The following is a 14,461-nucleotide window of genomic DNA, read 5'->3' as shown; positions in this document are numbered from 1 at the left end:
CAAGAATAGAAGTGCAGATATATGTGGGAGCATACATGAGGAATACAGAGGACACACAAAGTGCATTATGTCAGGCTGCATTATGTGACTTACATGTAATTGTGTAGCGATTTTTTGTAAATTTGATATGCGTTCATTTAAGTAAGATGATTTGAAGATTTGAGCAAAACCTTTATTCGAGGTAAACTGAGCAAGCTGAGCAACACAGATAATAAGATGAGAACATAGACATAGAATTGAGCCTTCATTTTCTTCACTTAAGTCCTACATTGGCACGATCACAGTGTGTGTGTGTGTGTGTGTGACCTTTGAGATTTGACGACAGAACTCTTCTTTTTGTTATTTATCACTTGGGACGTGTTTGCAAAAAACAACAACAAAAACGAGACAGGTTTCAACAGATTGCAGTTCATGAATGTGTTCAAGATTGTAAGATACGAGTGGTTCTTGGAATCGACTTGTCAGTCAGTCGTCCTTATCCACCAAATCATCTTGAGAGGCGAGAGACTTCATGTTGCTGCACCCCTCGTAAACCTAGATTTGCTCAGTTGCGTTTCTTCTATTTATGGCACATTCGTGTCTAGTGTTTAGTTACAGCCGAAGCTTTTGTGTCTCTCTGCCTGGCTCCAGTTCTCTACACGTTAATGAAAAATTAGACATCGCAGATGTCAACTCCACTGATGTTTTGACCTGCTCCAGTGTGCAATAGGTACAGCCACAGCTAATGTCAAAGCCCTGCCCAGTCTGAGTGAGCACTTTGGGCCTTACTTATAAACAAGGTGCACCACCCATTTTCTGTGGCTGCATGAAGCCCAGTGTGTAATGCTTAAGATATGAGGATCCCGTCAATCAGCCTTTTTGGGGGGGGTAATAGAGAAATAAACAGTCCTTATTTGGGCCCACAGAACCCCTTTTTCACCAGCCTGCATCCTCTGGAGTGGTACTTCAGTAAATACATACAAATAAAGTAAATGTTTCCACCAACTTGTCATGTACACATGCGAGAAAAGTGCTCTAGCCGCAGCAGATCAAGGCGAGTCATTGTATGCTGAATTACACTACACCGCCCACATGCAATGTTCTTAATACAGACCAAGTCGTTTATTGTACTGTGAGAGTCAAAAAAAGCTCCCTCATCACTTCTTCTGCTGTTTGCAGTCTTGCTGTGGTGCACTTGGTGAGACCGCAAATCATTTGCGCTGTAATCAGATCATTCTCGTTTACAGTTTGTACATAGAGTCACCCGATAAAAAAGATGAAACAAACACACCCATGCTGCCATATTACACATACTTCCTTGTTCTGGTAAAATTGTGGGGACATTACACTGACTCCTATTCATCCTATAATCTCGGTCTATGAAACCTTAGTATGAACCGACTGCACTTAATACTTGCTCCAGAACAAACCCCTATGTGCTGCATTCCTCCATTTTTTAAAATCCCACAAACATGCACTTTAGTACATCCACACAAAAGCTATATGTATCGAGTAAACATCATTCCCAGCATGCGTGCTGGGCGACTGAGAATCTTAGAAACCTCGACACAAAGATGGCAGAAGATAATGTCCGGCGTGTGGGCAGAGAGCAGGTACTAAGGACAAACCTGCAGAAATATTTTGGTCTTTAAATGTATCCAGCGTTTTACTGTGATAGCTCATCACACTGTGAAACGTGTCTGACTGAAACAAGCTACAGTTTGCACAAAAATAAAACATGAATTCATCACTGCCAGGTATTTGCTGTCATTGTGTGACTCAAACCTGTAGACACCTACTCCACAACAAAGGGTCAGGTCAGAGCCAGCTGATAGGTGTCTTTCTGCCTGCCTGCATCACAGCCATGGAGGATGCAGTCAGAAAACTGTCCGTGTGTGTATTTGACATCAAAACAAAGGCTTGGTTCAAAGGTGGACACTAGCTGACGCGTGATTACAGAAAACATGTAGGTCATGCACTGTGCAACAATACAAATGTATTCATTTGGATGTAAATGATGCAGAACGAGAATAAGTCTGACATAATGAAAGACTTTTCCAGATTTAACTCAATAAAATGGTGCTTTTTTTTTTACTACCTGAATTAATTTCTGCCACTGGAGGAAGGAACAATCCAGCTTTTACTGTTGAACTTACCCAATGCAAATTAGTAATAGCCTACTCTGTGCACTCAGTCGGCATTTATTTGTTGATCGCAGTTACTTGTTTATTTAAATACATCCAGGAAATTACTCGTCTTCATATTATTTGCTGGCTTTCTGCGTCTCTGTTTATCTGGGTGTAAATGCAAAACTGTGTATGGATGCAAGACTGTGGAAAACAGCTAAATTATTATCACATACTGTCGCTAAATTACGGTTTTACTGCCACTGAACAGAAGATATGTGATGCTTTTAATGAATACTTTATTTTTATAAGGTCACATTTAAAAATGTCTTTTATCATAATTACCCTGCTATCATTACAAATTAATCATCCAGTACTTATTAAAGCATCCTCGTGCGAGATACTGAACCTCGAGTTGCCCTTGATGCATCCACTGGAGTGTCAATGTTAGGCAAAGTGTCCAGGCACAGAACAAAGCACTTGTGTGGAGGAGGCTTGTAGTAAGAAAGCACTTTGAAAAGAAGAGTGAAGTCCATTTACTGTTTCAAATCTCAGCAATCAGATTTTTCTTTTTAACATACAGTCTACATGTCATTGTGAGTACAGTTTGTCCTAAGTGCGTTTTCCTGTTTAAACAAATGAATGAAAATAGCACTTAAACACATGTTTTTTAGAGACATACGTAAATGACCACCACACCTTACACATAAGTTCATAATGAAAAATAATCATGTTGTCATTTTTTTGATAATTATGAACACTAACATATACATACACATACACTAACATACTTGCTATAAGCCAAGTGCTTTAGAGACAAGCTTCCTAATGTTCAAATGAGAAACTCGACGTCTTATCTAACTCCATTATGCCTATAGGAACAATAAATCTAAAGTCAAATAGCAGCGATAAGGGAGCGGAGGTGAAACGATATTTCACAATGCAAAGTGTCCAAGTAAAGGAGAGTTGTTGGTCAGCTCATTCAGCCCCAGTTCCTGAAGGTTTATCGAGACTCTATTTTAGAAAGTGTCCTTTCATTTTCAGGACCAAAACACTAAGCTCGAGCAAATCATATTCCTTCCAGTCAAAGGGTGTTTTGTAAATAGAGTCCTAGATGTGCTCTTTTAACCTCCTAGGACCTGGCATCCACATATGTGGACATCACATTTTGGGTTATTTAGACCAAAATACTCAGTTTTGGCCTGATATCCACTTACGAGGACATTATACTGCTACTGTTCTATCAAAATTTTAAACGAATATCCTCATATGTGGCTCTCATTTTTCTTAAAAACAAAAATAAGGTTAAAAAAAATCAGGTAATTCTTTGTTTTTACTTTCATCAGGCCCCAATGTGACCAAATATCAAAGAGAAATTAAAAATGCATGCCGTGGAAGAGTTCGGGTCTTGGGAGGTTAATGGATAATTAAAACTGAGTAAACCAAAAATATGAAGTCTGCGAGCCGTCACATCACATTTTTAACAGCTTACAGATGACAGCGTACTGGGGTATAACAAACAACGCTGTGCAAAGATTTTGACAGGTTCAGCTGAGCAGTGTATGCACGCTACTGCCAACTCGCCTTGATGCCAGTGTAAATGTGCCGAGTTCAGTTTGAACTACACTACCAGCCTTGTCTTCATACTCACCAACAATGTGATCAGTTACGTTGACATAAGAAAAAAAAATTATATTTATATATATTTAAAATCAAGATAGCGATTGAGAAAACAAGCCAACAGAAGTGGTTTTGGCAGTCATACAACACTGTGCCATGCTGATTGTTTTGCAAATATAGCTACTAGATAAAGTCATAAGAGTTGTGCCAAAGGCTTTTTTTTTAACCCAAGCAGAAAAACTAAGAAGAACACGGCAAACTTTGACGAACATTTTCTGCCGCCTGTGTCCCAAATATTGTAGACATGCAAGACATGTCAATCAATTCAAATTAAAACTAATTGCTCTTAGCACAAGGTTTTATTGGCAAATGTAACCTCTGTTGTGAAATGATTATCATATATGATTTTTTTTTATGAATTAGAAACCAAGGCAAGGATGCCCCAAACGTTCTCACTGTAGGCTGTCATCATATGTGAATTAAGATTACCAAAGAAGTTATTTACTTTAATCATTCTCTACTTTTACCTTATTTATTTACCTTATTACCTTAAGTTTATATGCAGATGTCTGAGGCAATAACTATAAAAATACATTACAGTCACTTTTAATTGCATCATTCACAGTGCAGGTACTAGAAGATCATCAAAATTTATTATTCTTTTTAGCTTGAAATGTTGCAATTTCAGATCTAGAGTAATTTTCAAACAAATTCTGTTCAGAGAAAAAAAAATCAACTACCAGGCATTTTGTTTGAAAGAAGGTATTTATTGTTTAAGCATTTTTTTCTAGCTTTCAAACTGTGAATGTGCATACTGTTAGGAAATGTTTCTGTGTTGTTTGTGTTTATTGTTATTACATTTTTCCAGGGAAAGTTTCTGCAGTCAGTCTGGTTTGAATCATTTTAACATTGACTACTGGAAAAACTAAAGTGCAACCTTTCTCCTGGTTATGATTAACATAATAATAAAATGTTCCTGTAAGATGATGCTTCTTGATGCTTCTTGTCTGTTTAAACAATTTAAAACAGTGTTTTATTTCTGAACACTCAATTAGTTCTGTCTTCCAGCATCTTCACTGGCTCCTTGGTACAGAATCAATTTCGAAGCACGGCTCAACAATTTCTGCCCAAAACATATATGAAATCTCTTTAAAGAATATAAACCCCAAAGAACTCTTTGATCTTTGGGAATAAGTAGGCTGGAGTCCAGTCCAAACAGGGTGAGGTTAAATTCAGCTCCAATGCTGCACACAGATGGAAAAAGCTTACAAATGTTCTCCACTCCTGCTCTGTCTCTGTAAAACATTTTGAAATGTTCGGTACATTGTGTTGCTTATATAGATCCAGCTGAGCTATCATGCAGAATAAAAGCTGGAAAGTAGTAAAAAAAAAAAAAATTGAATAGTAGATGAATGGCTCATTTGTGTTTTGTAAGGGGCTGTGAGAAAAGGATTATGGGAGTTTGGGGGGAATACTTCATGCTTTCTCTTTTGGTTAAAAGGAGAGACTTTTGAGCTTTTATGATTTTATTCTCATTTTGGATTTTTTTCTCCACCTTCTGTTTCACGATGAATGAATGTAAGAAAAGAATAAACAAATATGGATTTTTTTTTGTGGTAGGAAAAAGTCCAGTCTCTGTTCTGGGCTTAAATTCACACTGCAATTGCTTGGTGGGTCCTACAAAAAGCAGTGTCAGACATTGTTGTCACTATTTTGATAGCTAGGTAACATAAACCTGCACAGAAATCAAAGTAAAAGTGTTTGCATACCAAAAAATATTCAGTAATACCAATGCCTGGTATACATGTCCAATGCAGTGAAGTGTTTCCTTAGCTGCGGTCACTTAGAGGTCACTTACTAGAGCTGCTCACTGTTAGCTTCGTATCGTAGCATCGTCTAAGAATGTAAAGACTCAGCGTCTTCCTGAGACACAAGAAGGGCCTACAGAGTTTCTCTTTGCTCCTTCAAGAGAAAGACCTTACATAGTTAACATGCCTTTTCCTCTTTTAAGGCCTGCTACATACCGTACGTAATGTCTTGCTTGCGGTGAGTGACGTATGGGGAGGAATTCACAGGACACACTGTTATCAGAGTGGATGTAGGATTTACATGTGTTAACCTGTACTGCTGCTGCTCTCTGTTCTCCTCAGCGCTCGCTGTAATAACTGTTTCTGCACAAGACAGCTGAGCGTCCTTCATGTAATCCAGCACATGAAAACATTTTTTATTCTTCTCCTAAATGAAACCTGCTTGGGAGCTGTTTGGGAGTACTTTAACTACAGTTTGCAGTAGGACTCTGCTAATTCACATTCAGTGTTGGGAAGGTTACTTTTAAAATGTATTCAACTACAGATTACAGATTACATGCCCCAAAATGTATTTTGTAACGTATTCCATTACGTTACTCAGTGAATTGGTCAGCTGTATTTTCCTGTTTCATATGTTCGGCTATGCCCTCTCTATTTTTGGTAATTCCACGCCGGTGGAAACCCAAACAAAACACGCATTAAGACCTCAAATGCCTGTGTCTCGATCTCGCATCTCATAATGATGTGAAGAAATATTTTTTTTAAATGATTTAATATGAAGGCAATAGGCAGAGTGTTACAGGCATCGCCCTAAAGAATGTAGCCTCATGGGTAGTGTAGTCCGTGCTGCAGGGAGAATGGACTGCCATACCCGTTACGTGTCTGTGAGCCAGTCATTGGTTTGCGTTTTTGTAGCTAAATGACATTTGTCACGACATTGACTACTAAAAGTCCAAAGAGAGGATATTTTGGGACATCATTTAATCATTTTTATTTTGCTGTTGCTTCTCTACAATAATAGAACCTTCTTTTGACAAACTCTCCTTTTTCTGCCATCATCCTCGCCGCTGTGAAGGCATATTCGGTGTACTCATCAGGCAGTCACCACCACTCAGCGTGGAGATGGAAGCGTTTTACTCAGTGTTCACACATCAACAGCATGGATAAAACCAAAGCTGACATTCCTGCACTTTTTCGTGCACACAGTTTTTTTACATGTGACTTTTTTTCTTTTTTATAATTCTACAATTATAGCATTGTTTTATTTTAATTAATATTCAGGCAGAGGTTGCATGCACAGCATCACTTACACAGCATCTTATTACATAGTTGTCAGTAGTTATGTATATGTTTGAATAGAAATGTCACACATGTGTATTACTACACTGTATGATGATACTTTAAGAGTGTAAATCTCATATTTCCACTTTTGAACACTTATCTCTCAGCTTCTGTTTTACTTTTACTGCAACACCACAGGAAGAGTTGAAGTGAAGATTTTGTAAGTGGCCTGCTCCTTTGGTCTATCTCTATTTGTCATTATTATTCAGACTGTAATTTGAGGATTCAATTTTGTAAGCAGGATTATAGAGCAAGAAAAGTCCAATTTCATGAAACTTCCTGGAGTTGTGAAACATTGGCAAAGGAAGAACCTATTACATTTTGGTCCTGTATCACTCGACACAGGGTGTGATGAAGTACGAGCTCTCCAAAATGCCCCAGAGTGCAACTGTGCCCAAGCTGGTGAGCATATTTTTGTGAGTCCCTGCAGGAATGACTGTGGCTCTCAGGGCTCTTATCTCATATCATGTAACGGCTAATTTTTCAGGACTGTTGGACTCCAATTTTATCAGCATTGAAAATTTCTGTTCTGGTCACAATTCAGTGCCACCTAAAGTGTGGATAGCCTTGAAAACAGTAGTTATACATTATACACAGGCAACAGAGTAGTTACAGTCATTTGACTCGTGGCAAACGGAGAGTGTAATAACATGTAGATTCAGGATTTGTTTTTCTTTTCTATTTTTTTCTTTTGGTATTCTCACAGAAATGAATCAATACGATAAATTTGTTTAGCCTTTCACTTTTTTTAAATATAATTACAAAGAACTACATTTCCTTTTAAGGCATTTTTTTTTCTTTAACTCTTAACTGAACTCTTAACCTCTCTTACCCTATGCCTATCACCACCCCATCAAACAACATAAGAATACTGCAAAAGCGTGATATTTATCAGCAACGCTGAGAACCCACTGGCATGTTTGCACAATCAGGTCCAAGAGTATTTTGTGCAGGAGACAAAGGAAGCTGAAAGTGGGAACGCTGCGCTTTCCTGTTTATTGTAAAATTCTTCATTTTTTTAAAATAAGATTTTGCCTTTTCCCACCACAAAGTTCTTCTATAAAACACAAAATAGAAAAAAAACATAATTAATGGTTGATGTTATGCCCCCAGAAATGTGTTCTTTGTGTTCTCTTTATCTCGCTATCGTAGCTTAGAGCGGTGTGTGTATTTTCGTAACCATGACAACACGAGAGCAGTTTACGCTGAGAGTCAGAAAGTGAATCTACTGTGTGACTCGGGATATTAGCGTGTGGGCTCATTCAACCGCCAGCTCCGCCGTTACAGGATTAATCCTTTTCTCTTCGCTAAGGCATAGTCTGTGAGTATAATTCATTTTGTACAATTAAGCGGTGAAGCGTTTTGAACCGTTGTCTGTTATTCGGTTAACTTTATTGTGTCTCATATAAGCTATGCGGCTAGGCTGTCAAGCTGTGATAATTAGCCAGATGCTTTGAGCTTATTGCATCTATAATACATTTCATATATTTCATTGTATTGTGTTTACAGTATATTTCATTGTATTGTGTTTACAGTATATTTCATTGTATTGTGTTTACAGTTTCACAAAAGTGCCCAGTAAAAACTTCTGGAATCCAATCGTCTGAGTCCTGGAGATTTTCTTGGGAGTGTTTAAGCTGAATGGAAACTTAGCCCATTACAGTGAAAAGACTGCAACGCAGCTAATAGGGATACGAGGATCGCCCCTGTACGGAGCTACTCATTATCGAGAGATAAGCAGCCTCCAATATAGCCTCGGAAAACTTCGCCGCAGCCGACATCTCCCGATACTGGAGACCCAACGACACGCAATGTCACAACGTAGCAATGCTGACAAAGGAAATGGAGACAACCAGTCAGAGTGTGTGCGCTCAAGGAGCAGTCGCTCATCTGGTACATCGTCTGGCTCAAAAATCAGCATAGCCATTGCCATGGCAAAAGCAAAGGCTGAAGCCGCGCAAGCTAGAGCGGCACATTCAAAAAGAGAAATCGAGCTTAAAGTGGAGCAAGCACGTATTCAAGCCAGCCTCGACGCACTAATCGATGAAAAAGAAAGGGATGCCGCCGTTGCTGAGGCGAACTCCCTAGTAGCTGGTCTGCAGGATATGGGTCTCGAAGTACGCAGCGAAGTTAACAGCCTGGTCCACCAGTCTGTCAAAGACCAGCGCGTAGCCGCCTTTGTCTCCGAACAGGCCAGCCTGAGCGCCAAGGGTCTATCGGCTACAGAAAATAACCTTCCCCCTTCTCAGCCAGTCACTCACCCGCATAACGCGGCTCAGACCCAAGCTGCCGCTCCTGCTGCTATTACGCCACACCAAGCTCTTCAGGGCCCCTGGAGAAGCGACGCACCAACACGACAGAGCTCCAAATCACCCTTCTACCCCCCTCCAACTCCACTCCTACAGCAGAACCCCAAACGAGATTCTACGTTTCCCACGCATCAGCCCATCCACGGGACACTCTACGGAGGTGATTACGACCATTCTACAACCACTGACCTCATCAAATATCTCGCTCGTAACCACTTGGTGACTTCAGGTCTCACCGCATATGACGACCAGCCAATAAACTATTGGGCCTGGAAAACATCATTCCAGAACGCCATTGCCAATCTAGACCTGTCTGCTGCAGAAGAACTCGACCTCCTAACCAGACACCTGGGAAAGGAGTCAACAGAGCAGGTAAGAAGAATAAAAACGGTCAACATCAGGAATCCAACTATTGGACTGTGCTCAGCATGGGGGCGCCTCGACGAACTATATGGCTCCCCAGAAGCCGTCGAACAAGCTCTGTTCAGCAAACTAGAAAGCTTCCCAAAGCTCACAACAAAAGATCCACGGAGACTCCGGGATCTAGCCGACCTGTTGTCAGAGCTACAAGCCGCTAAAGAAGATGGCTACCTCGCGGGCATGTCGTACTTGGATACCTCCAGAGGAATTAAGCCCATCATCGAGAAACTTCCATACAGCATACAAGAAAAGTGGCTATACCACGGGACGAGATACAAACAAGAACATTTCGTCAGCTTCCCACCTTTCTCCGTGTTGGTGAACTTCATCCGCACCGAGGCGAAAGCACGTACGGACCCAAGTTTCAACCTCTTCACGCCAAGCCCCCCAAACGAGAGAATGAATAAATGGGAGAGGCCCACGAAGACGTCCGTTCACACCCACAAAACACAAGTCTCAGGCACTGCCAAGTTCGAGTCTAAGGAAAGCAGGGAACGTATTGACCCGAATAAACATTGCCCCCTGCACAAAAAACCCCATCCTCTGAGGAAATGCAGAGGTTTCCGCAAGAAGAGCTTAGATGATCGCAAACAGCTTCTGAAAGAACACTACGTCTGCTTTCGCTGTTGCTCGTCAACAGAACACTTTGCAAAGAACTGCACAGCCAAGATAACATGCACCGAGTGTGGTAGCGCTGCCCACGTGACAGCCCTCCACCCTCACCCACCTACCTGGAAATCTAAATCGTTCCCCTCCATCTCAGAGGATAGCGGGGAGGAGGACAAAGCTGATAACCAGGAGGTCAACGCAACGTGCACACAGGTATGTGGGGAAGGTCTGAGTGCTAGAGCGTGTGCTAAGATCTGTCTCGTCAGGGTGTTCCCAAACGGACGAAGAGAGGAAGCCAAGAGAATGTACGCTATATTGGATGAGCAGAGTAATCGCTCCCTCGCGCGGTCAGAGTTCTTCGAAGCCTTCAAGATCTCCGGGCGCTCGTACTCATACACACTAAAGACCTGCGCGGGACGTACGGAGACATCAGGAAGGAGAGCCAGCGGCTACACCGTAGAGCCGTTGGACGAGAAACTGAGTATCTCTCTGCCTACACTCCTCGAGTGTAACCAAATTCCCAACATCCGCGCGGAGATTCCCACCCCCGGTGTGGCCTATCATCATACCCACCTAAAACGCATCGCTGACAAGATACCACCTCCGGACCCAGACGCCAGCATTCTTCTCTTACTGGGCAGAGATATCTTACGGGTCCACAAGGTCCGAGAGCAAATAAGCGGCCCAGGAGATGCTCCCTTCGCCCAAAGGCTTGACCTGGGATGGGTCATCGTCGGAGACGTGTGCCTCGGAGGTGCTCACAGACCACCGGAGGTGAGAAGCTACAAAACAGCCGTTCTAGGGAACGGTCGTACAAGCCATCTCCAGCCATGTAACAACCAGATGAAAGTAACAGAGGTGTTTGAACAAGCACGTGACTATCAACAACATCCAGCGCGAACCCCGACGACGCTAATCGGAGACAATTTGGGGCAAACCGTCTTCGCTCGCACTCCCAACGACCACAAACTTGCTCCATCCAGGGAAGATTTGGAGTTTCTAAGGATAATGGAAGCCGAGTGTTGCCAAGACAGCTCCAACAGTTGGGTCGCACCTTTGCCGTTTAGGTCACCGAGGCAGCGACTCCCTAACAACAGGAAACAGGCTCTCGAACGCCTCGTCTCACTTCGGCGCTCACTGGAAAAACGACCACGGATGAAAGCCGACTTCCTAGAGTTTATGGAGAAGACGCTCAAGAAGGCGCACGCAGAAGCTGCCCCTCCCTTGCAACCCAGTCAGGAGCGTTGGTACTTGCCCCTGTTCGGCGTGTACCACCCCCGGAAGCCGGACAAGATCCGCGTGGTCTTCGACAGCAGTGCATCCTATGAGGGAGTATCGCTCAACGATGTCTTACTCAGTGGTCCCGATCTTAATAACAGCCTACTAGGTGTTCTTATGAGGTTTAGGAAGGAACAGGTTGCGATCACCGCCGACATCGAGCACATGTTCCACTGCTTCATCGTGAAAGAAGACCACCGGGATTTTCTCCGCTTCCTGTGGTATAGAGACAATGACCCTACCTCTGACGTCGTGGATTACAGGATGCGGGTGCATCTCTTTGGTAACAGCCCCTCGCCTGCCGTCGCAGTGTATTGCCTGCGGCGGGCGGCTAAGGCAGCAGAGGCCGACTACGGCAGCGATGCTAGGAGATTCGTCGACCGCGATTTCTACGTCGACGATGCCTTAAAGTCTTTCAGTACAGAGGAAGAAGGCATCGCAGTTCTCCAGCGAGCGCAGAAGATGCTCGCGGCTTCCAACCTCAGGCTGCACAAGGTTGCATCAAATTGTTCCGCGGTCATCAGAGCATTCCCCTCCCAGGATCGCTCTCAGGATTTCAATGGCCTGGATCTCTCCATCGATGATCTGCCTATCCAGCGTAGCCTGGGACTGTTCTGGAACATGCGCACGGACACTTTCACGTTCCAGATCGAGATCGATCAGAAGCCGTTCACCCGCAGAGGGGTACTCTCGACCGTGAACAGTCTATACGACCCCCTAGGGTTTCTAGCACCCATCACAGTTGATGGAAGACGGATCCTAAGAGAACTCACCTTGCAAGCGGAAGATTGGGACGCACCCCTTCCCAAAGACATGGAGACCGAGTGGACTAGATGGAAACAGTCTCTTCAAGACCTGGAGGGGCTCCAAATACCACGGCCTTATACGTCCCTCTCCACCACAGGAGCCCTAAGGAGAGAACTCTGCGTCTTTGCCGACGCATCCGTCAGAGCAATAGCGGCCGTAGCCTACATCAGGGTAACTGGCAAGCAGGGACAAACTGAGATTGGGTTTGTCTTTGGGAAATCGAAGTTGGCTCCCCAACCTAGCCTAACTGTCCCTAGACTTGAACTTTGTGCTGCTGTGCTCGCCGTCGAGATCGCCGAGATGATAGTCGCAGAGATGGACACAACGTATGACAACATCACCTACTACACAGACAGTAAGGTCGTACTGGGATACATCCATAACCAGTCAAGGAGATTTTATGTCTACGTACACAATAGGGTCCAACGTATCCTTCAGTCACCCTGTCCCGGCCAGTGGAAGTACGTTCCAACGCATCTTAACCCAGCTGACGTTGGGTCAAGAGCTGTAGCATCAGCCCTGCTCAGCAGTACACCATGGCTCAAAGGACCAGCCTTTCTTTGCGACGCATCAGGGCATCCATCCGAGCTTCAAGAGACGTACAATCTTGTCGACCCCGACATCGATGCCGAAGTGCGTCCACAGGTGACAACGAAACTCACCCATGTTGCTAAAGGCGTGGTACGCCCTCAACGCTTTGAACGCTTCTCCAAGTTCAGCACACTCCATGCAGCCATCGCACATTTGATCCACGTAGCTAGCTCCTTCGCTCGCTCGACGCAGGGCGAATGTCGAGGCTGGCACATCTGTCGTCCTACAGAAGAGGAGCTGCTGAAAGCCAAAGTGTGCATCGTAAAGAGTGTCCAGGGTGAGTGCTACGCGGAAGAGCTCAAGTGTATCGGTTCTGGAGTCGACATACCATCTTCCAGCAGCTTGTGGAGATTGCATCCCATTATGGACCAGGATCGACTACTCAGGGTAGGAGGTCGGATCGAGCAGTCAGGCTTAGGCATGAACGAGACTCATCCCATCATCATTCCTGGCCGGCATCACCTCGCAACTCTGCTTGTGCCCCTCTATCACGAAGCAGTAAAACACCAGGGGAGACATCTTACTGAAGGTGCCGTTCGGGCCACAGGTTTTTGGCTCGTGGGAGCCAAACGCTGTATCAGCAGTCTGCTCTACGGATGCATCACTTGTAAGAAGCTGCGAGGGAAGGCCGAACATCAACGGATGGCAGCCCTGCCGGCAGAACGGTTACAAGTAGCACCTCCCTTCACCTACATAGGTGTCGATGTCTTTGGACCGTGGGGCATCGTTTCACGCCGCACAAGAGGAGGAGTTTCGAACTCCAAGCGATGGGCGGTGATGTTCTCGTGTATGTGTTCCAGGGCAGTGCACATTGAGGTGATCGAAGCCATGAGTGCCAGCAGCTTTATTAACGCCTTGAGGAGATTCTTTGCGGTCAGGGGCCCCGCGAAGCAGATACGCTCGGACTGCGGAACTAACTTCGTCGGCGCTTCCCGTGAGCTAGGGATGGACAAGGAAAACTCAGGGTTCGACAGGGTGGAGAAGTACCTCAGTAAACAGAGCTGCACCTGGGTGTTTAACCCACCCCATGCATCCCATATGGGTGGCGCATGGGAGAGGATGATCGGCATTGCCCGCCGTATCTTGGACTGCATGCTGCTTGAACAGAGAAAGTCTCGCCTGACGCACGAGGTTCTGACCACGCTTATGGCCGAGGTAGCAGCAATTATGAACGCAAGGCCGATCATTCCAGTGTCATCCGACCCCGAGTCGCCCTGCATCCTCACACCAGCCATGCTCCTGACTCTCAAAACAGGCTCCGCGCCTCCTTTGCCGTCAGGCAAGTTCGAGGAAGCAGATCTCTTCAGGGAGGAGTGGAAACAAGTTCAGGGCCTGGCAGACATGTTTTGGAACAGATGGAGGCGTGAATACCTCAAAACACTGCAACTTCGACACAAGTGGCAAGGGAAACAGCCGAATCTTCAAGAAGGGGACGTAGTTCTCTTAAAGGATGATCGGGCAGAGAGAAATGAGTGGCCCATGGGCATCATCACGAAAGCCTTTCCAGGGAAGGACGGTCTGGTCCGGAGAGTCGAAGTGGAGGTCGTTAAAGATGGAAATAGAAGAGGATTCT

This window comes from Aulonocara stuartgranti, assembly GCF_965226115.1.
Source record: "Aulonocara stuartgranti genome assembly, chromosome: 12".
In the NCBI taxonomy this organism is placed as follows: domain Eukaryota; kingdom Metazoa; phylum Chordata; class Actinopteri; order Cichliformes; family Cichlidae; genus Aulonocara; species Aulonocara stuartgranti.
This window is presented reverse-complemented; position numbering follows the sequence as displayed.